The 25482-nt window shown below is 35.2% G+C and overlaps 1 long non-coding RNA gene across 3 annotated transcripts in view; it reads right to left on the bottom strand.

The window, feature by feature from the left end:
- LOC117009754 overlaps positions 1–22517 on the bottom strand; it is a 209368-nt gene extending 186851 nt beyond the window's left edge. For all 3 annotated transcript variants that reach the window (XR_004420524.1, XR_004420521.1, XR_004420526.1), the window contains exon 1: positions 22388–22517. This is a non-coding gene — a long non-coding RNA (uncharacterized LOC117009754). The remainder of the gene's footprint in view (positions 1–22387) is intronic.
- Positions 22518–25482: the final 2965 nt, after the last annotated feature.

Raw genomic sequence — 25482 nt, 5'->3', positions numbered from 1 at the left:
TACACAGAAGAAAGAGGAAACATCTATGGCTTTGTGCTTTTGTACAGAAACATGCTCTGAATTAGGTATGTGCCTTGAGTTCTTCTCCAGCCCCAAGAGAGCTTGAATTAATTCACAAATGAAAAGTTGACAGAGTGTACAGGTGGAGAGGATTAGCTGAGTGAACTGAACTTCCACTCTTCATGCAGCAGTTGGTAATGGAGTCTGTTAGAACTGATGAGGAATGTTTCAGTAAGCATCCATGTGCTGAAATATGCATAATATTGATCACAGTGACCACATCAGCTGAATTTTCTCAGATCTAGGGTGAAAGAGCTCATGAAAAAGAAAGGTTACCATTGTATAATCAACTGTTAGGGTACTCATTAGTCAGGAGATCTTCTGTCCAAGTCTCAGACTGATAATTTAGAACAGAGTTTGAGCTTGGAATAATAAATATGTAAGCCTGTGCTAGTCAGCAAATATTTCCTTCATAACAAATAAAGATAAATTTGTAACTAGAAAAGTACTCTATGTTAATATGAAACAGATACCTAAAAGCTTTAGATAAATAATACTCTGGAAATGTGTTTCCATTAGCCATGGAGTTTGAGAGACATATTAAAAAAACAAAAAAACCCCAAACAAACGAAAACAAACAAACAAACAAACAAAAAAACCCAGGTTGAATTTATGTTTCTAATCAATTCTTCAATGTGATTTATCTTTTCTTCTGATCAGCCCTTTTCAAATATACCTATTTTGAAGGCCATGTAAGCGCTCACTATCCAAAAGTTAGACTAAAAAGTGATAGTAGTTACCTGACAAGTTTCACAAGCTCAGTTTTGAAGGAGCACCTGAAATTAAACCAGACAATTTAAAGTCCAACTCCTCACAGAAGAGCTCCAGAGAAAACTGGCAATTGTATATTTATGCAGCTCAATGATTTTTAAATAGCAGTATGATTTTTATTTATTTTTATTAAGCATGTAAAAGTATTTTTAATGCTGTATTTAATTCTTTCAGAAATGTTGTACCTAAGAAGTAGTCTTATATGTGCTCAGGAAAGCTGTGTTTTTAGTAATTGAAGTGAAAATTCATATTGTAGTAGTTTTGCAGTAATTTGTGACCAAGGACTGATACGGCATGAAGATAAAGAAGGCCCAACAATGGAAGGATAAGAGATAAAAATATATATAAATATATTTATATATCTTCATTCCATGTAAGAGAGTGAAGTTTGTTGATGAGGTAAGAAATTCTTAAGTACTTTCTTGTGAGAATCATGGAATAAAGTGCTCAAGGCCTCCTTCTGGTAAACAGAATTGGTGCTGGGGAACAAAATCAGCAACAATCTGATGATGTTGCCCACAAGGTCTGTCTTGCTGAAAGGGTTTATAAGTAATAGGCTCATTGCAATTGGCTATATATCTTCACTGACTCCTTGAAGGGTCATTTATGGAGGTAGGAGTCTGCCCAAAGCCTATGTAAAGTTCAAGAAAGCAAGTACAACATCCTCCACCTGAGTCAGAGTGCTGTAACACCTATGAAGAAAGGCCAAGGGTTTTTCAGCCTGGTGAAAAGAAGGTTCTGGGAAAACCTTATGGTGGCCTCCTGATGCTTAAAGAGGGCTCATGAGAAAGATGAGGGCAGGATTTTAAATAGGGCCTGTTGAAATAGAATAGTGGTAGTGGTTTTAAATTGAAAGTGTTGGTGGGGGAGGGGTGGTAGACTTACACTGGAAATAAGGAATAATTTTTTTTTGTTTTTTTTACAGTGAGGGTGGTGAAACACTCTAACACCAGGTTGTCCAGAGAAGTTGTGGATTCCCCATATTGCAAGAGTTCAGGGCATTAAGCTACCTGATCTAGTGAAGTGTGTCACTGCATATGGCAAGAGGTTTATGAATGAATATTGAAGGTCCTTCCCAACCCAAGCCATTCTATGATTGCTCATTAAATCTCTTCATATTTAAGCACAAATATGCATTTAATTTGCCTCAAGGAGTAAAATAAAAAATTCACCACCCAGTCAGTCTGGGTATACACTGAAACACTGACATGCTTCCAAGAACATAACTGGATAGGATCAAACGCAATCAAAGATTTGCCCATTCTATACTCAGCTAAGACCTTCTTGTACTAGAATTTATATTCCATTTTCCAGATTGTTATTCCTATATTCCATGCTTCTCAACATATATGAGTAAAATGTTTGTGCTCCAATGACGTAAAATATATATTTACTATGTCTGTAATTTTGCTTTTGATCCTTCTAATAGATCAAAATACAGAAATAGAAATAGAGAAAATACAGAAATGGAAATAAACTCGTAATATTTCTCTGCAGTGTGATGTAGAAGGAGAATTTTTATTAGACATGCTGTGTGCTGACAATGCAGAGTAACTCTAGAAACTAAAGAAAGCATAGTCCTGATCATCTGATAATCTTTGAAAAGAACCAAATTACTCAAGCTTTCATTATGGAAACTTTTTAATGCTTTTGCACCATTAATACATAGGATAACAGAAGCCTAAACGTGCCCTCTACACAATCTTTTTTTTTTTTTTTTTTTTCAAATTAGGCATACCTAGTAGGAAAGAGTCAATGTTTGGCCAGCATGTCATCTCCTGGAAGACTAACAATCTTGCAATATATTTAAATTCTTAGATAAATACTCTTTATTAACAGAAAATATCCTTAACGATGTACATCTTTCAAAGGCACATTTCCAAATTAATCGTGGTTAAAAGGAGTTAAGGAGATGTTGGTACATTATATTAATTCATGAGTTAAAATGTTAAACCCACCTCTAATTATTTTATTTTCTACAAATTAGTTTAAATTAGTATTTCTGAATTTAATTTTTAAAGGTGCAGGGTTTGTTGTTCCATAAATATGTGTAACTTGAAGGTCAAAGTAAATGGAATTCATTTTAAGCCCTGTCATAGACTTAACTTTTCCATTAAGTAAAACTAGTTCTGACTTTAGTGTCTCACAAATAAGCAGGTTCATTGCCCAGAACATTTAAACAGAAAATTATTTAAATGTGATTTTTTTTTCAATTGAAGTATGATTATTATAATGCATCCTCATAGAATGTGTTTGATTCAAAATTAATTAAAAACCCGAGAGAGGAGAAAAGACTGGCTCTCAGGCTTAAAATTAATTTAAATTTTGTTTAATGAAATTAAAATTTTACCTCTATAATAATGCTACTTCCTTTTAAAAATTCTGGTAATGACTGGAATTAATTTGATATTAAATTAAAGAAATTAATTTCAAGCTATGAATTCAGTATTTTCAGTTTAACAAGGTTTTGTATATGCAACATCTTTTAAGAGACATGTTACCCCATTCATTCTCAGGAGCTGATTGTAAGAAATACTGGGTGATTTTATAGGTTATTTTTGTCTTTTATGAGGATTTATAATCTGTTGTGGCTTCTCTATAATGAAAGGAAATTAAAAAGAAGAGTTATGTTATTCAAAATCAAAATTGTATAAGTCTCAAATCAGGTCTGTTTGATGAATTTCTAGTATAAAAGACATATTTACTTGATTACAAACAGCTGAAATGGCCATATGGTTGAACCATCAGCCAGGGAACAAAGTAATTGTTCCATGGATAACAATAATGTGAACACTCTCTTGAAATATCCAGCATCATTTCCAAGTTTGAGGCGTTTTGTCATGTGGTGATTTCTCAGTGGATTTTTCCTGGATTCTACCTTATTAGTGAACATCACTGTGTTATCCTTTTCTGTAAAGTTTCTTCTATCACATGTATTCAAATTAAAAATAAAGGGCAATATAAGAAAACATTCTTAGTATTGCGTATTGTAGTTTAGTCTTATTAGTATTTGCAGGATTGTTCTTATGCTTCTATGCATTCCACATGTATTTGAAATAAATAATTACCTCTACTTAGTATTAAAAGAAATAAAATAAATGAAAAGGGAAAACTATTCCCAGTATTCTTGGTAAAATAATATTGAACACTCCTGTCAATATATGCAGTAAATACATTCAACGCACACTTCAATTATTTTCCTTTAAAAAAAAAAAAGTTGATAATTTGCTTGCTTTTCTATTGCCATATAGCTACAGAAAATGGGATTTTTAGAAAATATCTAAGCCCCTTTATTTTCTTTCCTTCTCTATTCTCTGGATAAAATATGGTTCTCTGTAATTACAGCGTAATTGTGCTTAAATAGGTTGACACACCTCATATCTAGCTCTCAATTTGAATTAAAGTAATATTTGATGGCAAAAAGAATGTGACCTAAAGAAACAATACAAAATTTAGGTATTAACTTGGGCGAATTAAAAATTTGGAAAGAAGCCATAGTTCTGGTAGGTGTTGATGGGACAGTAGGTATCAAAATAAATATGAGTTGATATGCCTTTGAATCAGAAAAGAGGCCTGTAGATTTTGGAATATATATTCAACTGTATCAAGAAAAGCAATGTCTAAAATAGCTACAATATATAAGTTCCAAATAAGCCATTACAATTATAATTATAGATATTAGAAAAATAAAATTATTATTGTTAATAATTTGAGAAAAATAACAAATATTAAACCCTTATTAACACGCTAATCTTCAGAGCTTCCAGTAAGGGCAATAAAAAGAATCTTATGAATGACTGAAAGTAGCGCTAAACCAATACTTGCTTGGCATTTGTAGAGGAAAAAAATGGTGTAACTGTGTGGAGAAGTCTTTTTTTTTTCTTTTTTTCTGCTTTTTGTAGAAAAAAAGTTTATAAGTACAGTAGATTTCTAATCAGTTATTTGTTTAAGAAAGAAAAAGCAACAAAACAATTTGTCTCTATTTCCTGTTAATATACATATAAAAGCAAGAAGACATTCCACGTTCCAGTACTGATACTAGCTTTAAAGAATACTAAAGTAGACACTATATATTTAACTATGACCTTTACCTACTTGTTTAAGATTACACTGGCTGTAGACTTGGCAGGACATTCTGAATAAAGCTTAACATGTGATGTTTGAAGACCATGTAAAACTAGAGATGCAAGTAGGCCCAAACAGCAATGTATTCATTCTCCACAGTCTTTACTTTCAGGGTCTTCCTAGGTGCTTTCTTTTCTGACTGTATGAAAGCTTATTTGCTGCCATTTTACTCAGCCAGTGTGCAGTTATTAAAAGTTACTCTCCGTTTGCAAGACGGAGCACTGTGACCATAACCTTTCCTTTCATGGAAACCTTTTAATTCTCATTCAGTTCTCTTCTTTTAACTGAAGTTGGACCTACATCAAGAAAGAATAGTATCTTCATGCCCTTAAACATAACCTCTTCATTTTTTCCTACCGCCTGTAGCATTCTATCCTTGTCCCAGGTGTACAAGGTCAAAATCATGGTCCCTCCTACACTGTTAGTCACAGATGGCCTCGATGTGGGATTCCTATGGCATTTCTGATCCAGATTAGATAGTCTTTCAAGTTGTGTGACTGAACTACATATGAAATTTTCCATGAAAAAGATGGTGTCAGGACTTCATGTCCCCTCTGAAACTCTAAGAAGCTTAATGTCCCTTCTTTGTTGTGAGTTGTCTGAAATTTCAAGTCATTTTTTTTGTGTCAATGTGATTTTGCTTAAGTATTTATTATACCTTGGCAGTGTTTGTTTCTCATTTCTGGAAAGGCTTGAATTTGAACTCAATATTAACTTAAATGAGACTTTTGCCTTGGGATCTTTACCTCAAAATCAAAATAGGTATGTCACTCTAGTTATATTTTTATGTTAGTATGTTTTCATTCTTGGCATATTTATTAACTATGCCATACATGACTAAAACACAAGCCTCTGTTTTGAAGCGCAATTCATAAATATCAAACTGGAAGACTTAGTCTGTAGCTGGATTTCACTATTGAAAATTCAATATATTAATGGGTAGTGGACTAAATTGATTTTTTAAATTAAAGATAAGAAAACCAGATGGTTCATCACAGATGAATTAATATTTGAAGGGACTGTATGACCCACAGTTATGAATCCAAAGTTTTTCTCGTTCAATCACTCTTCATTAATCTTTTTCCATTTTTGTTATAGAGCATTTTCAGATTAAAATAAAAACATTCAAATAAGATGAAAATATTTTGAATTATCTATACAGACTAAAATTTAGTATTTTTGAGTGAAGCCACACTTCAGTCTATTTTTCCACTGCACTTCTTAAACCCTAGCAGAGAACATAATTCAATACATATAAAAAAAGCCATTAGATTTAGGCTATTCCAGATAAACATATAGAAACATAATAGAAAGATGAAGTGCTTCCAAAGGAGTTGCCGCTATGATTTCTTTCTTTCCAATAATGGAAATTACTCATGCGAACATATATTTATATATCTGGAGTTCAGTTAAAAATGATGGATCAAAAGAGGATATTTGTGTCATTTAAAAAGTCATGAACAAAGCAGTCATATATGTGGTAACTCTGTCATAAAACTTAGTGTAAAAAGAAGCAACCAAGCTACTTCCATTTGTAGATATTCAATTCCAATGTCATGTCCATTCATTTTGTTTGGATGAACTATTTTAATATTAAGCTTTAAAAACACTTGTGTGGCTCAGATAGACTGAGAAAAACCAACATCCCAGATATTTCTCCTCAACTGTACCTAGTGCTAAGTAAAGAAAACAGAATAATGTTATTAGTTACTGGAAAATAAGAATAGATAAAAAAAGGTTCCTTAATTTCTCTTATCCTGAGAAAAGGATTTTAAAATAATGAAATAATAGAATAAAGTTTAAAATTGAATGAATTCAAGTAAAACAACTTTGCTGTCCTTAGAGTTTATCATCTATGCAAGACAGAAAACCAGAAATCCTTACTTGAAGCATTGAAGCAGATTTTAGAGATGTCTTGTCCATTATCATTCTCAAAACAGGATTATCATCAAGACAAAGCCAGTTCAGTCAGATTTGAGGCATGAAAAATCCACAGACATGGTTTTTAATGCATCCCCTCTGGACAATATTTTACAGTGATGAACTTTCTGCCAACTGGAAAGGTTTTTCCTGATGCTTAATCTCCCCCTCAAAACAACCCTGCTACACCATCTGCAATAACAAGTAAGCATTTGAATCTGCTTTCTCTGAAACTCCCCTCCAAATAATTATAATGGCAGATCATCAGGAGCCTCTCTACCAGACTAAATGAATCCAGTTCTTTCAGTTTGACCTCCTTGGTAGGTCATGTTCAAGTTCTCTCACCATCTTGGTAGTTGTCCATGAGGCCCTGCTCAATTGCTCAACATTTATTTTTGAGGAATTTTTGCCATGGGGCCAAGTAAAATAGAACTGGGCCCAGTAATTCAAATGTAACCTCCCCAGGGCCAAGATGAGATAATAATAAAAATGGGATTATAATTTAACTCAACTTATTGGTTCTCCTCCTCCTGATGTAGCTCACTATACACTGAACCTGTAATGAAAGGCAGACTTTGGGTTTACAATAATGGTGCCTGCAGTAAAACTGAACTTTTCAGCTAAACTATTTTTCAGCCATTTTATTCTTATGCTGTTCTCAGGCAGATGGTCACTGTCTCCAAGGTGCAGAATTTTGTACTTCTCTATTATGAGGATGAACATGCAAATTTCATCGCTAATAATGTGAAAAATGTCATAGGCACATCCTTCTGTAACAAGACTTTGAAAATATTTCATCATATTGAATCTTCATCTATTGTGTGATTTAAGTGTGTAGATATTGCATATTTTCCTACACGTATGTGCACAAGCTAGAACCTACTAAGCTAATGGGGTTTTAGGTGAGCACTAAGTTTCACAACTAGGTCAGTCCCAAAGCAATATTTACAGGAGCAAAATGTATGAACCCAGTTGACTATTTCTGTACCCAAAATGTTACAGTCCCACGTTGTGTACAGGATACGTCTGTAAATTTCTCGTTCTAGACCATAAACAAAACGTAATATATTTTATGTCTCATTGTACAGTATAAGTACACCCAAATATTCATGAAAATAAGATTACTGATCATGTTTGATATCAGTTTTGTGGAATCATTTCATAGTTCTCCAATGCAAGGTTCACTGTGCCCTTCTGTGTTGCTTGTGCTGGTTTTGCTAAGTTGCACTTTCATCATCACTTTGCTATAGGTCTTAGAATTGTTAGAAATCTTAGTGGTTTCTGCCCTTCACTGCACATCTTATTTTCTTAGTTCCACCTACAGTCAGTAGTGATGTGGCAGTAATATCTTCAGAGCTCTGGATTCCTCAGTTCTACAAACCAGAAGTAGCACTAAGGCCTGACAAGCAATAGGACAGTAGTAAATGATCACAAAATTTTGATGGTAAAGTCTTTCATAATGACTAAATGAAAGCAAAATGTATGTTTCCATTTTTTTATGACGAGAAGATAAGGAGACTAATCAAATATATTACAGCTACAAGCAGATTCAAACTACCAATATTTCAATGTAGCATTTTTTATGGATGTGGAGAAATCCACTCTAACAATATGTAGGTAAAATATTGACATATACAATATAGCAATCAAATACGTATTTCTGATGCAAGTTCGAAGAGCCTGGAGAAAATCTGATTAATTAGTCATGGCAGTTTGCTGTGTTTCACTGAGAAGTTATACACTGCAAAATTTTAACTGAATTCAGAAATATTCTTTAGCTGTTTGTCCTATTAACTTCTGAGATTGTTTACAGCTCCCCTCTAGCAATACAAAATGGTTTTCTATGGCATTGACCTTTAAGACAAAGAAGTCTTTCTAAAGTACTAGAAAGAAAACAGCTGACATAAGCTGTATGAACTTCAAGGGAGCTAATAAGAAAATATTTTAGTGCAGATGTGAAGACACACAGACTTCTCTCATCATTGTGTTGTAATCATTATTATTAAAGGTAGACTAATGTAGGCCTCCTCAGTGTTGCAAGGCTTAAAAGACCTAGCATGTAAGTTCTACCTTCAGAGCTCATGTAGAGTCCTGGGGGAGGCAGGACTCTTCTTTCTCAACCTTAGACATTCAAATACTCATTGTTAGGATCATTTTTGTCCACAATTGTCCACGGCTAATTTTACAGGCAATAGGTAGATTGATAATCACCCAAAGAAATACATATGGTGTTAGATCAGAACACAAATTTCTATTACAGTAAATTCACGAATACAAGCCACACTGAGTATAAGCCGCATCTCTGGGTGTTGGCAAACATTTTGTTTTTTGTCCATAAATAAGCCGCACCTGAGTATAAGCCGCTCTGTCGTTCGCAGCGAGGACCCGCGTGCAACAAAGTTGCCAAATAGTAACAGAACCGCCGCAGGGCGGGGTTTACTGGCTCGGCTCAGGCCATGAGGGCTCGGGGCTGCCAACAGGGCTGGGTGGCCCAGCTTGGCGCTACCGCTCGGCAGGGCCGCTCGGGGCCGGCCACCGCCACTGCTGGGCTCGGTCACCCTGGCCCGGCGCTGCCCCACGGCGGCAGGGGGGGCACAGAGCCCGCTGGTACCTGTGGCAGCGATGGGAGGCGGGGATGGAGCCTACCTGCTCCTGCGACGGTGGTAGGCGGGGACAGGAGCCCCCCGAGCCACGGGGCCAAGCAGGAGAGAGCCCCTGCTTCCCCCGAGCTGCAGGGCTAAGCAGGAGAGAGCTGCCCCTGCTTCCCCCGAGCTGCAGGGTTAAACAGGAGAGAGCCCCTGCCTCCCCCAAGCCGCGGGGCCAGCAGGAGAGAGCTGCCCCGCCTTCCCCACCCCCCGCGCTGCCTGCACCACCCGCCGTGCAACAGAGTAACCAATTTGTAACAACTGCGTAAATGCAGGGTTTTACTGGCAGGAGCTCGACTTTGCAGTTTGCACTGACTTGGTTTGCACTCCCGGGGTTGAAAATGTCAGAAAATTATTCACATATTGGTCGCTCCTGAGTATTAGCCGCACTTCCGGTATGGGAGCAAAATTTTGGTCAAAACGGTGCGGCTTGTATTTGTGAAATTACTGTAATTGCCCTAGAGTCTTTATTTCTCCTGTTGACTCTAAGAGGAGTCTAGGATGATTAGCAGAAAAGCAGAACTCAGAACACCTTTCTTCTGTCCACACCTAAATTCTGTTTGAGTTGAGGTGCTGTAGGGTGTTTGATATATTCTTGTGGGCATAAGAATGAAAAGAACATAGACAATTCATGTTTGGGTTTTTTTCTGAGAGGACAGATGGATCTCATGAGCAAACTCAAATGTATAGAGGTGCCTCTGTGCGGGCAATTGAATTAAAACCCTCACATTCTAAGACAGTAGAAGTCACGGCAAGCATCCACCATCAAACTTTAAGGATATTTATCCTCAGGTTCTTAAAGCAATTTTCTATAAAAATACCCATGCTGTTTATGACATCTGTTAATTGAACCTGTTTCTGACACTTAGAGAGTGCTGGTAATGTGCTAGACCTGAAGGTATCCTCAAGTTATATTGTAGTTTTTATAACATTACTCCATTTATTTAAATGAGTATAACCTAAGCCTGTAGCGGAATAGCTAGGGCTGTCAAAGTCAAACACATTTGATCAGCCACATCCATACTATAGCATGTTGAGTGAGACTTTCAGAACATTTGTTAAATTACTGGTATTTCAATGATATTTAGTAAATTGGAAAGGGAATTAGATTTAATTCAAAATTAGTAGTAAATCACAAATATGTCATTGCATTCAAGACTGAATTCCTTTTATATCATGTTTGTATATGGCGAAGTAATTTTATTCTGGTTTTATGGCAATTAACCACTGTTAGAAGTATTCAAATTGCTTCACTGCATTTTTTGTATGTTTGTTTTTTTATTTTATCTTGTTTGTCAAAGCTGTTATCCCTTCATAGACAATAAAAATATTTCATCAAAAATTATTTTCCATGGTTTCTCTTCTTAATGAGCTGTCATGATACACAGCTTAGTAAAGGATGCAATTGTGTGTCTGTAGAGAATAAATAAAAAATAGATTCTATACCAGCCACACAGTTTTGTTTTATCATTAATATCCTTTATTTTAGTACTCTGAGTTTCTGAGTACCCTGGGATGTTTTCCAGCAGAATACATTAATGCATTATGTTACTCATAGAACAATGGATTGCTTCTGACTTGCATTTGATGTATGAAGTATTTTCTTGGATGGGAGAAAGATTGTTCATCATGAAGTATAATTAATTTAGCAAAATGAACATTTCATACTTAATGTCTCCATCTCCTTATATTTTGCTCTACTAATGCTTAGTTTTACGTTACAGTTTCTATACAGAGGCACTTATATAAATAATATTAATAATTAAGTTATTCTACTTATTTTTTATTTCACCAAAAGTTTATCTAGTATTTTAATAAAAACATATATGTTAGATTGTGTTGCCTATTCCATATTTTCTTTAACATGTACTATTATAATTAATTAAATCACTTCCCTAATTGATCAAGGTCTTACTCTACAGTCAAACCAATTTTCTTCCGCTCCAGGCTGCAACGTCCAGTTCTGCAATTCAAAACCAGTGTATGACCAAGTCTTCCATAATGTCTATACTACAAAGAGGAAACATTAGCAATGCACTTGGATTTACTGCAAGTATATAACGGTAAGTTTGACGACTTTCTTGATAAGAAAGTTTAGAGAAAATGGGAACACAGAAAAGTTGCTGACCTGGATTTATGAAATCATTTTATGTAGTAAAACACAGGATATCACATTAGCTATCTGGGAGAAGTCGAGAATGGGAGTAAGAATTATGTGATACCAAGTAGTTTTTGAGATGGAGAGTATGCTTCAGACTCAGGCTATTAGAGGTGTTCAGAATATTAGAGTTGACATTAATATTAGAAGTAAGATAAGCTCCAAGACTGATTCTGTTTAATAATTTCATAAATAGTGGGGGAAAGAATGTGTGAAGGAAATTTACTTGTCATGGTTTGATGTTGGTCCAAAGCCAGGCACCCATGAAAGCCACTTTCTCATGCTCCCCTCCCACAGCTGGGTGGAGAAAAAAAAAAACCATTAATGAAGGGTTCATGAGTTGAGATAAGGACCAGGAGAAAAAAAAAACACTTCAAGGGCAAAAGAGGCCCAGCTTAAAGTTTCAAAGCGAAATTATTACTGAGTCAGAGGAAGATAATGAGAAGCAAAATAAGCCCTTAAAACACCTTTTCTTTCCCCAACCCCTACCTCCTTTCCATCGACAGCACAGGGAAAGAGAGCATGGTGGTTTGGTGAGTTCATCACCTGAGGATTTTCTTCTGCTGCTTTGGGAGAGGAGTCCTTCCCCTGTGAGACCGTGGGGTCCCTCCCATGGGAAACAGTTGTCCATGAACTTCTCCAGCATGGTTCCTATCTCACGAGCAGGAGTACTCCCAAAACTGCTGCAATGTGAGTTCCCTCCCACAGACATACAGTCCTCCCAAAACTGCTGTGGTGTGGGTCACTCTTCCATGGGGTGCAGTTTTCCAAGGACAGGTTGCTCCAGCCTGGAAGCAGAGCCCGCTCTCTCCATGGGTCTCCCACTGGATCACAGCCTCCTCCAGGCATCCACCTGCTTCAGCACGGACAACTTCTCCATGGGCTGTGGGTGGATCTCTGCATCCCCATGGATCCCCATGGGCTGTGGGTGGATATCTGTGGATCCCCATTGCCTGCAGGGGCACAGCAGCCTCACCATGGTCTCACCACAGCCTGCAGAGGAATATCAGCTCCAGTGCCTGGAGCATCTCCTGCCCTTCCCTCTGCACTGACCTTGGTTTCTCATGTTGTTTCCTTCACATGTTTTCACCTCCTCTTCCTCTCTAACTAGGAAAAATTTGTGCATGCCCCACTTTGTTTTGATTTTCTTCTTAAATATGTTATCACAGAGATGCTGCCAAACTCTTTCATTGGCCCAGCATTGGCCAGCAGCATGTCCATCCTCAGAGCCACCAAGGACTGTCTCCAGCTGCTTCCAGTAGTTTCTCACCGGAGCCACCTCTGTGGCCCCCCTCCATTACCAAAAGCTCGGCTGTGCCAAATTAACACACTTACAGAAATTTGAAGAAAATCTAATGTACTGATGAAAATCAGATGACTGGCTAGAAGGTGTGAATTCACCTTGAAGAGCAGGATAATGAACTTGAAGTAAAAATAAATGCAAAATGTGAGGAAGAGTAATTGGAGCTTTATGACAAACAAACAAAACATTCTGTTGTAACATAAATAGGAAATTCTGCTATATGAGACCTCTTTATGGGAAGTGTCTCTCTGTAAAACAGTGTTCAAAAGTCCCAGAGGCACATTTGCATATTTCCATTTCAAGTCTGACAATAAGTTTTCTCAATAATCATGCATTTCATGACAAAAAGACATAAAAATTCATAAAATAGACTGTAAATGTGCATCAGGTGTTTTGGGGGTTTGCTGAGTTCAGTAGACCAGTGGAGGCAAGGCTAGTGTAGCTCCATGTCACCAGTCTGGTTTTTTCCCTGTTTTTTTTTCTTATGTTTTAAATTTCCTGCTACTTTGTTCAGACCAGTTTTCTACAGAATTTATCTTAGCCTTAATTATATTACAGTAATTTCATGATTATAAGGCCCACCATTTTGATTAAAATTTTGTTCCGAACCCGGAAGTGTGGCTCATACTCTGGAGTGGCCAATATATGAACGAAGTTCAGAAATTTGCCAACCCAGAAGTGTGCACCCACAGCAGCCCTGAGCCGAGCCAGAGCCCGCCCAGCCCCAGTAGTGCTGGGGCAGCCCCGAGCTGTGCCTCCATGGCCCCAGCGGTGAGGCAGCGCTGAGTCGAGCCCGCCCAGCCCTGAGCCGAGCCAGTAAATCCCACGATCCCACGATTCTGTTACTAATTGGCAACTTTGTGAAAGTTGCACACGGATCCTCGCTGCAAATTAAAGTGGGGCTTATAATCAGGTGCGGCTTATAATTGTGAAATTACTGTGCTTATCAATATCACTTTTGCATTTCGGAAGTGGGGGTACTCTTCTAGTATCTCAACCTATAAACTAATTTAAAGCATTCCCTTGGTTTTTTTTGTTCTGGTTAGGAAAACTTCTCATTTGGTATTGTACTTTATTTTTCATCATATTTCAAATCCCAGATGTCTTTATAAAATTCTAGGACTTCAAAAAACCCCCACACTTCATTATATTTCATCTTAATGAGCATTAGCTTACTCATCTTCATAAATAAAGTACTCTGCATTGCTGGTAAAGCAGTATTTCCACATGAAAGATAGTTTTATTCATTACACTGAATGTACCTTTCCCTAAAGAATAAAAGGGAAGAAAGATTCCTATGGTTCTTTCTTCTCTATTTTCTTTCTTGCTTGTGTTTACTTTAATCATTTAGAAGCTAAGAAACTCAAGATTAATTCCCTTAGAAACAGAGATTAAATGATGGACAAAGCATGCAGGAAAGTTCTAAATAAACTGCATTCAAGTGAACAGACCAGAACGGTTGCCTGAAGATTGCTCCTTAATATGATTTCAGCATAATCAAAAAGCAAGGTCACATGCAAACAATTACTGTCAGCAGTGGTGGGACTGGCTCTCAGCAAGATGGGTTCAAATAGATGTTAAATTTTGTTTGTACTTTATGAAAAAATTGTAGCCAAAGTGTATCAAAGGCTAATGGAAGATTCTAAAATTGGTGACATTGGGTTCAGCCCAGATCCAATCACACACACATATGCTCAGCTGAAGCATACACACCTGAACACCTAGGCATGCTATGCGAGTATATAAGCATTGACACATATGCATAAAGCTTCCACTAAAAAGGAAAAACAAAACCAACTGTTGACCAAAGAAATAATGAAAACGCGGAACACAGTGTACACTAATTATAGTGGGAAGGGAGATGCCAGTTTCCATCTATGTATATTGAAACAAACTTTTCCCAAATACTATTTTGGTCCTTTTGTTGAAATGGGGAAGTTTTAAAAGCTAAAATTGTCTAAACTAGAGAAGCAAAATAGCTCTGTTTTTAGAATAATCAATTTTCATGACTTGTTTTTCGTAGAATTGTTGAAAGACTTTATTTCTAAAGTTGAGCTCAGACAATGTCTTTCTGCATGCTCTGGGCAACTTATTCATTTTGAAAATGTGGATCATGATATGCTATGACATAGCTTAATATTTCCCAATAAGGAAGCTTTACTCTGCAGCTATTATTGCTGTCTCAATTGGACAATGGAAAATGAAAATTTTTGAGGGTTTTGTCTTGCTTTAACCTTTTAGTAGAAAAACTCTACCCTACAGGTGCTTGGTATGGATAATTTACACCAACCCCTTCAGTACAAGGAACTGCATTGTTACCCATTAATGTGACATCAAAGATAAAATATAAGTGCACAATTGTAAAAGCTATGTTAAATTTAAGCCACGGTTACCTGGTTTGTAGAAGGGAAATACTGGAGCCACAGGAATGTCAGTGGAAATATTCAAAGCCTAAGATGTATTTTCATAATGGGAAAATATAATAGAAAATTAAATTCTGAAGTGCAGTTTTTCCAGGGAAAATTGCATTAATTTTACACAAATGTCTTTATTTATCTTGAATAATGAGTAAATCATCCTTTCCAGGAAGAACATGAATACTGACACATATTTTTATTGTGACTACAATGTCATAAAACTGATTTACTCAACAAAGAGACATAAAAAACAAAATAGAAAAACAACAACAAAAGTATTGTGTTTCTGAGAGGCAAAAAAGGAAACCAAGAAGCAGTTTTCTCCAATAAGAAAGATAGCAATTCTGGGTTAGGGATTTGTATTCTGAGACAAATAATTTAAAGCTTTTGAAATCTTCTTTTTTTTTGTTGATTCTTTGCTGATTTGTATGGGTTTTTTTGCAATCCAAAGTATTTATTTTATTTTCTCTGAATAAACTAATAGTGTTGATTTTAATTACTACTGAAATTTTCAATGATTTAGTATTAATTGTTGATGCTATATAAAACATGGTTATCTACTAATGAAAAGGTTATGTAGAAAAGTAATAAAAATGCAAAACACTTTAAGAGTATTTAAATAAACCTTGTATAAACCGTTTAAAAGTGTTTAAATAAAGTGTGTATAAACAGCAGCTACTGTTTCATTTCAATTTCTATAAATGTTGATGTCTGCAGTAAAAGAGTAATACTACAGGTGTTCACTTAAGTATTCAGGAAAACAAAAAGAGGAGTTGAGCCTAACTACTCATGACTGGTGCCTTATTCAAATTAACTTATCTTGAGCACAACTGAAACTAAGTACACATCTTAGTTTACCATCCTAACATAATTTGAAGAGGGAGTGGAGAATGGCTTTAATGTTGTTTATATAATGAATGTTTCTGCTGTACAACCATTTCCTTCACTTCTATTGCTGCTGTAAAAGGTCTGCACCTTAAAGACAAGGTCAGACAGAGTCCTATGACTAGAGAGGAAAAAGGGGCACAGGGAACTGCTAAAGAAGGTGCTTAGCTGTCACCAGTAGTGTTTGTGTGATAAGGTCAACTAGACTGGGGTTAATGGTGAAGAATGTATTATTGTTAGTCTTGCTTTGGACAAAGACTGGCAAGAGCTGGTCAAGAACTTGCACATCCAACACACATTAATGCACATATTAAATGAGATAGCATGAGTCTTCAGGATTACTTTGAAAGGAACAAGCACTGTTAGATGAAAAGTGTTCAGAGCAGACAATTCAGATGAAGTCCAGTACTGAGGTTCTGCTGGTACTACAGAACACACTGAAATGCCCACGAACTCTTATATTGGCCTGTCAGCCTATCCCAATCCCCATGGCTGCTGGCCATGCTGGGACTGTGTCCCCTGGGATCTGCCATCCTGTGCTGCAATTGAGGCAAGACTAACTTTTCAGGTTGAACCAAAAGTTTCTAACTCTTTAACTCTTCCCCATCGATCTGAATTCATCTCCCTTCAACTTTCAGACACCATGCAACCAACATCCAAACATGCATGGCATGTGAGTCTACATGGGTTTAAAAATAAGACACCATGTAATATTTTTTATTGCATTTTAAGAATGCAGTTGCAAAATAACCCAAGCCTTCCATTTTGCTCATACTTTACTACATAGAGCGTACCTTATTGCATAAGGAAATAATAAACTTTATAATTTCCTGCTCTATGTGTGTGCTTGTTTACTTGTACTATATCTAGATTCAAAACTCACGGAAGGAGCAAAGAAGTTTCATGCAGCTTGAATTTTTGTCTGATGTGAATGCTTGTCAGATAGGTGAGCAGTGAAATCAAAACAGATTCACCAAGCTGCACTCGTGTCAACATCTGAATACACAGAATATATACATATACACACTATGCTGTAAATACAGTACAATAATGATTTTCTGTTTTGTACTTGGTAATGATACACAGCATTTGATCCTGAAAATATTCTAAAAAGCAAGTATTCTTTCTTTTCTTTTCTTTTTTTTTCACATCTGCAATCATTCACAGTTCTTTTACAGAGTTAAGAACCAAAAAGGGCCTGTATGCACATAATATAATAAAAAGCATGCTGCTCTGTTATAACTGGAACTTAGAGAGTGATAATGGAGGTAGCTGCTGAATCATTAATATAATGAAAGCAGAGAATAAGGCAATGCTTTTAAAATTAATTTCAGGAGCAGCACATTCTCTTAGATGCTATTGATATGCTTTAAATTATTCTCTGTGTTTCAATGTCAAAAAAGAATGATGAAGCAAGTGTTACATGGGAGTGTTAAAGAGGAAAAGGGAAAATTTACTTTCAAAATATGTGTTTAGCCTGAAGTACTAGTAAAGCTACTGTGTACCCTCAAAATCACACTAAATTGGTTAAATTATAATTAGTGCATCCTCTTCAATGACCACTCAGTTATCACTGTATTATCATTCAAACACTAATAACCTGGCATACTGTCTTCAATGGTTAACTGTGGATAATTTTAAATTTGTTAGAAAAGTGTTAAAACTTTATTTTTTAAAATACATTTTTAAGGGAAAAAGTATCTTTATACTATTCTTCCAGTGTGTGTTCTAAGTTTTGCCATATTTAAAATCAGACTTATCAGACTTATTTGAAATCAGAGTATCTTCCCTACTAGAGGTCTAAAGACTACAGTTCTAATATTCTTTTTACAATTTAGTTTATTGACACAGTATGGCAATCTAATATTTGAATTCACAGCTATAATTTTATCTTAAAATTTACTTCATTATTATGGTCTAATCAGCACATTATCTGATCAAATAAGAAAGCAGCTCCAGATTAAAACTTCTAAATGAAGATGGAATCTTGTGAAAGAGGAATTTATCCGACTATTACTCAGTGGAGAATTAGGTAACACCCTCAAGGGAGCCTATGGCCATCTTTCTACAAAGCACCTTCAGTTACCTTCTTGTTCGCCAAAACTTCACATACCTGGAATTATTTTTCTTGCTGAAAGGTCTGGTTTCCATTAGCCAGGTCAAAATAGTGCAGGTCTCCATTCAGTATTATTCCTGGATATCCTAGGGAATGCATGGAAATGGATGCCCACCTCTGGGTAACTGAAAGCCTCATTTGATTTGAATAATTCCTTTGACAACACTGAACACACTGATCTGGGGTGAAATTTTAGATAATTGCATGATTGTGTTTTACTGACATGGCAGAAGCAAGCATGAGGCTGTTGAGTACTACATTGGGCAGAAAGGAGATATGTGCTATTCCAAGGTAACCACTGGAGATAGGCTAGGATAACCTGGGACATTTCAGACACTGTTAATCAGTTCCATTTAGGCAACAGAATTAAATCCTGGTTCTCTGTTAGATAAAACAGCAGCTTCCACATCTAAAGAGCTCTTCAGTCTGTTATAGAGAGGTACCTAGTTTTATTTAAGAAGACATAAAAATAGCTGCTGGAAGTTAATACAAAGGACTTACGGACAACCTATATTTTTCTGGAGCAACAGCTGGAAGCCAGGCAGGTTACTATAAGCTTTAGTAGCTCTAAGATTCAATACTTATTTTTGCATAAGTAAATTTGGCCCCTGCCTCACACACTGATTTTAAGACGTGTATATATTGAAGTTCAAATCGTTTGGAATCATCTAAGAGTTCCTAAGGCATAATAAACATCTTCATAGGACAATAGAGGGGACACATAGAGAGCCAGATCTTTCAAGAAGACTCTTGTTACATCCATGAAGAATAGCTCAAGACATCTCAAAGAACACTAGGTGTTTAAGGGCTGGTAAGGCAATCAAGTAATAGATATTTATATCTGAAATATTATTATTCACTTATTCTAAGCACATGTAGCCATCTAAAGGAAATCTAAAATAAATTAATTGAATTATGCCTTTGTAAGCCTCACTCTCTCTTTTTACTTAAAGGAAACCAAACTTCATTATCTCACATATGCACATGTAAAGAAGGGTGAGATTAATCTTGTTTTCAGTGCGAATAAGACATGATTTGTAGAAATTATTCCAGGTTACGTTTCCACTCCTGTAGTTATTAGCTGCACTAGAAACCTCCATGTAAGTAAATGCTGAGATAAATTAACCATAAATAAAACACTTCAGTTAACTATGTTCTTGCTATGCTCTTGCAAGAAATGTGATTTAATTTTTCATCGGAGTTGTATCAAGACAGTTTAACTAATTTTACTATTTACAATTTTACTAATGAAAAGACAGACCTTGAAGAGTTAAAGGAAACAATGAAATGCATGTCTTTCTCAGAAAGGCAAAAGGAACTGACATATTTGTGAGAAAAAAGGGAGCAGTAACCACAGGAAAAAAAATCATGCTGACTGCTAATTTTGAGAGCGGAGAGGGAAGTTATAAGATAAAAAAATGCACAGGAATACAGGAGAATCGGTGACAAGGTGCAAGGACTGGATAATATCATGTCTGAGATAAATTTTGTCGAGTTGTATTTGAGAAGAGCAGCTCATGTAAGAGGAAACATTGAAGATTTAGTAGCAGGAATAAATGTTAATGAACTGTATGGACGGTTTATATTTTTTCTTCATCTTTTCCTTTGTTATAAAACCTTCATAAAAATTATTTATGAAATAGGCTTTCCAGTCTTGAATGATCTTCTGAAGCAATAAATAATTTCAGTTCTCATTTTATACTGTTTTTTATAAATTTAGTTCTACTGGTGAATTTGCCTGAGATGAACATTCTAAATAACCTTTAATATCATTTCTGTAAAAGTTCTTATACAAAATATTGACTAAGTTAAATGATTAGTTGTCTTCAATTTCTTCAACTGCACTTATGCTTTCATTAGAAAATTTATTAGATACTGTTACAAAGTGGCACTTGAATTTCTTTTCAGATGTAATTTTTAATTTAAATAAATTATGTTTCTTTCAAATCTTTTTGAGAGGATGTCTTGTTCTTTTTTCTGAAATTCATCATGATATATTGTGGGAAAAAAATTAAATATTTGAGAATGTTATGAAGTAAAAAATTGTTTTAAGTAGCACATTTCAACAAAAGTGGAGGTTTGACTAGTCCTTAGAGTATTACAATGGGAGAATCATTGGAAATCAAAATACAGATGGTTTTAAATCATCAAGGATCCAGGACTGAGAGAAAGAAAATCTTAGTTCTTTTCACAATTTCTGGTCCTTTATCTTTGTTTTGCTCTTCTGTTGAATTCATGTACAAAATAAAGTGACTCATGAATGAATAGATATGCTTCCTGTATATAAACTAATCCACTTAGAAAACTAAAGTGTATAGGAAGACAACAGTCTGAAAATATGTGTATATCATTTAAAGACATCTTTTTTTTGTCTTTCCGTTCTAAAACCATGCACTGTTACCAAAGTGATTCTATGAGAATTTTAGGCAAAACTTAAAAAATATTATTTTCATGCTTTCCACTTCAATTTGCCTCCAGTCACGTCAAGTTATTGCATGAATGAGGCACTGAGCTCATGATGGGCACACTGCTACTGCAATGCAGTGCCATGCTATGCAGCACAAGATCTTGGAGAAGTTTGGAGCACCATTCCCTTAGCTTTGACATAGCATCAGATTTATATAATGTCCTGACTTCCACTTTGGTGACAATTCGGTTAGCAAAGGTAGAGACCACATCTGTCTGAAGACACATCCTAACACACAGCTTAGTAATACTTTCCAAACATCAGTCAAAGCCCATTTCTATCTAAGCAAGGATATCTAAAAAATAAATTTCTTCTTCAGCTATAATGACCAAAATTTACTTCAAATATCACACCAGAAGCAAAATTCACTGAAAATCTCTTATTCATTTTACTGTCAGGGTTCTTAGAAATCCTAACCATACTGTATTGTAAGTTATAAATATGCACATGCTTCTGTCGTACTTGTGTATATCTCTTCATCCGGACGATGGAATAGGGAGAGGGCACTCTCCATATTTTCATCAGAAACAGGTTGCACATTGGCTCCTATCCCGGTAGAGGCTACAGCAGAATCAGCCTAACGATACCAAACTCATCTATTGCCTGTGATTTTTTGTCTTCTTAGTATTGTTGTTTTGTTTCAAATTATTTACTGAGTAGCCCAAAGGGGATTAGCAATTGGGCACTAGGTATATATTTTCCTGGGTTTCTAGTGACTGAAGAGCTCTATCTTTTTGATGGCACAGTAAATTCCATAAAGATATTTTAATAATAGGTGCCTGTAATGTAAGATAAACAAAATTCTTCCTCACCACATATTTAAAATGTTTCCTTATATCAGATTTTATCTATAAATAAATAACTTAATAAATGAAAGTTCTGATACATTTGTCACTCAGTGAGTAACTGATAAACACCCTTAGGGATCAAAAGCATTGAAGTGGCTGTCTAGTTTCAGTCATTTGGTGAGAGGGGAAAAGAAAAAGCCTCAAAAAGACTGGTTTTTTTCAAGGATTTGCTTTCTTCTATTGATTCTCAGAAGGTATTTTTGCTCAATACCAGCTTCTTTTTGGAGAGTTTCAGGAATTAATTACTTAAAAGATTTTTCAATTTATTTTATATTACTATTATCTGGTGTGACTATAGATCTATCTTTCTTTACTGCAGTGAGAGAGAAATGAAAGCTCTATAAGCCATTTTGAGTTTGTTTTCAAGCCATATAGTAACAGGACATTTTGCAGTCTACCGGGAGACAAACAATCTGCTCATATTCCCAATAAATGAACAGAGTAATCTTTAGGAACTCCTGGGTTTCCATGGATACCATGTAGTCTAAGTCACATTGTTTCTGAATTAAAAAACAGTTTTCAGAATTGTTAAACACAACAGAAGCATAGATTTTTGTCTTTTGATTTGTTATATTTTTCTCTCTTTTTTTTTTTTCCTTTTTTTTTCTTTTTTTTTTTTTTTGCCATAAAAGGCATAGTGACACTAAAGGAAGGAAAAAAATTGCTACTCACCGGTAGTCATTTACAACTTGGTATCTTCATCAGCTGAACTGTCTTCTTTAGTTGCTGAGTGATAATGATTTCATTTTATGCAATTTTATTTTGAACTACTGAAGGTTACTATGGAAACCTCAACTCTTTTTCCCTCTTCACATTCTTTGAACAGGTAGTAAGTCTCGCTATGTAGGGGAAGTGGTACCGAAACATTACTTGAAAATCAGCTTCAAATTGCTTTTGCCATTCATGAGTCAATGTGAAACTGAGATTTTTCAGACAGTCTGGAAGAAGAAAAAAATATTTTTAAAACCAAAAAAGTTTGAATCTTTAATATCTGCTAAACTTCTGTTTTTTTGACTCACTGAAATTTCATCTTTATTTGATGATACCGGTGAATATAAATCATTCCAGCATTTTTCAACATAATAAAATGGTGCAGGATTTATTCTCACATGGTTGGTTGCCCCTGTTTTCAGGGGTTTTTTTTTAATTTTTCAACCCTGGAACTGAAAAAGCCTTTTTATTTTCTTTTGAGTCTTCTGTGTAAATCATGTTAAATTAATTGTTAAAACACTAACAATTGATACAGTTAGCTAGTCTCACCTCCAATTTACTTCTAACATTGTTGTTAGTTTTTGATCCAGAATTCACAGTGTCTAATTAGAACATCTAAGTGGATTTCTAGTTTGTCTCAACCTAAAACTCAGTTCATAATTTACAATATTGAAGCATTTACTTTCAGGTTAGTCTATAATTTGGCCATCAAATAATTTAATTCTTTATATATTACAATCTAGTTCTGTGCCCCATCTCTAAGCAAGCAAGCTAGCCAATGATCTTGGACTCTTATTTGTTTATATTTCTTTTTAGTCATGTAGGAAAAAAAAAATCTCTAATGTTGCTTCTTGTCCTGAGTCTTCTGGGTTTTGTTCTTGGGTTTATCTGTTTTTACTGAAGAACCTCCAATATTAAACTTAAACAACACGGAAATAAAGCCAGCAAGAAATCTTTGACAGTCATTTCTATAAGAATTTTGACTGCCAGAATTGAATTTAGTATTTTTAAAGTATTTTAATTAGGCATTAATAAAGACTTTACTTGACTTTTTAATTTTGCATTTAAAATTGAATTGGAGGGCAGAAGAAAGCAGAGCCTTCTTTGCCAAGAGCAGATGACACATTGTTCACCTCCCAAATTTGCTTGAGCATTATCCAATTATAAATCATTTTGTTCTGCCACATCAAAAACTTATCCTTCTTCACCAACTTCAACAAATACTACATTTAAATATATGTATATTATGTTTTCTGTTTATGTCTAGTAAGCCTGGACAATTGTATAATTTTTGTTAATATTTGAATGACGTTTTTTTTTTGCATGGATACATGGATATTCAGATTTGTAGAAGTTTTTATGAGACATGAAAATTCCAGACACATTTATCTCCACTTCTTTTTCCAATTTCATTGAAAGCAAAATTTCAAAATCGATAGAAACTGTTATCTTCTACATTTAAGTAATTTATATTTTTCCATTTTTGACCTGACAGAAAACCAAATCCTGACATGTATCAAGGCTAAAACGCTCTTTCTCTAATGTTCATTCAATTTCCTCTTTCATTAATTCTTAACCTTTTTTATGGTTTGCTTTTTAAAAGATAACTAAATACCATAATTTAAAACTTTGTAACCAAAACCAGAGTAATGGTCGCATTTTTTGTGTGTTTTTTTCTATATCCCCAAATGAATTCTGGTATAGCATCTACTCTTAGAAGTGAAAAAAAAGTTCATACATAGTAGTTCAGGTTCTTTAAAATTTTTAATGTTTTGATAAGCACACCGCATCACATCAACACGATTCACATGACACATCAACAGCCTTGTATGAACACTGTGCTACAACAAATTTCCTGGCCTTTGATTATTAGCTATAAAATGTTATTAACTAATTTATTTAAAGGAAGTTCTAAGCCTTTTGTTGTGTTTTTAGAACAGGTAAAAGCACATTCAGTCACGAATTTAAGAAGCACCATTATATGAAGAATAATATAAGTATTGCATATTATTTTATATAATTATAGTAACACTGAAGGCAATGAAAATTGGTGGACTTGGCAGCAGAAACATTATGGTTACAGTTGTACTTGATCTTACAGGACCTTTCCAACTGAAATGATCTACAATTCTATAAAAAAACCAATTTTTTTTTACTGGATTTTGTATATTATCAAGTGTCCCATCAGACCCCTGCCCCTCACACTTGTATGTTTACCTAGTCATGCACAAATCAATTTAATTTCAAAAAAATAGCTCTAAGAAATCTGAGGAGATAAAAGAATTTGATAGGTTTGAATTTTGGTCTAAAAAGATTAGTTATTTACATTTAGCCTTTGTCACACTTCAAAACAATTAAGTTCCATTTCTTAGAATGCTATGTGAAAGTATAGAATATTAACCTATATTAATTCACTTAGAATTGAAGATGAGGAAGGTGATAACTGTGAGATGTGGAGAGAATTATAATACGATCAGATCTTCATTAAACTCAGAATTTACATGACCGATTCCTCAGACATAAGTTTTTGTGATCAATAACTTTCTGCCTGTTTTTAATTTAATAATAGTGAAGTAATTTAGCTGATACCATCTGTATTCAATAGATTCTAGTCAATACCAATAGGCACAGCAACAGGTAGTCAATTTTGTCTATAATATTTTCTCCCTGTAGGCCTGAATATTGGTAGTAACCTTGAATACCAGGAAATAGGAATTTAGGATGCAACTCTTGTCTATATTTTGTGTATCAGTTTTCTAGTTAAGTCATTCACTGGTACTGGCCCATGCTGAGTAGGAAAACTATCACCAACAAGTGTTGGGCTCTGGTGGGAGAAATTCCACAGCTCCTTCTGCTACTGGCGCAAGGAATGAAGACTTCTAGAGAGGGAAAGAAAGATGAAGAATGCTATGGATTGAGCATACATTTAGCATCTACTATAACATCTCACAATTGGGAATGTCAGACCTGGAGGTCCTACTTTGCCTTTGTATTTCAAATTATAATGAAACTACCAGTAGGGTATCAAGATCACATCACTTACTGCCAAAGTGTGG

Source organism: Catharus ustulatus, chromosome 2 (assembly GCF_009819885.2).
Source record: "Catharus ustulatus isolate bCatUst1 chromosome 2, bCatUst1.pri.v2, whole genome shotgun sequence".
Taxonomy (NCBI): Eukaryota; Metazoa; Chordata; class Aves; order Passeriformes; family Turdidae; genus Catharus; species Catharus ustulatus.
Note: the sequence above shows the minus strand (reverse complement) of the source record. Positions and strands in the feature narration are given on the sequence as shown.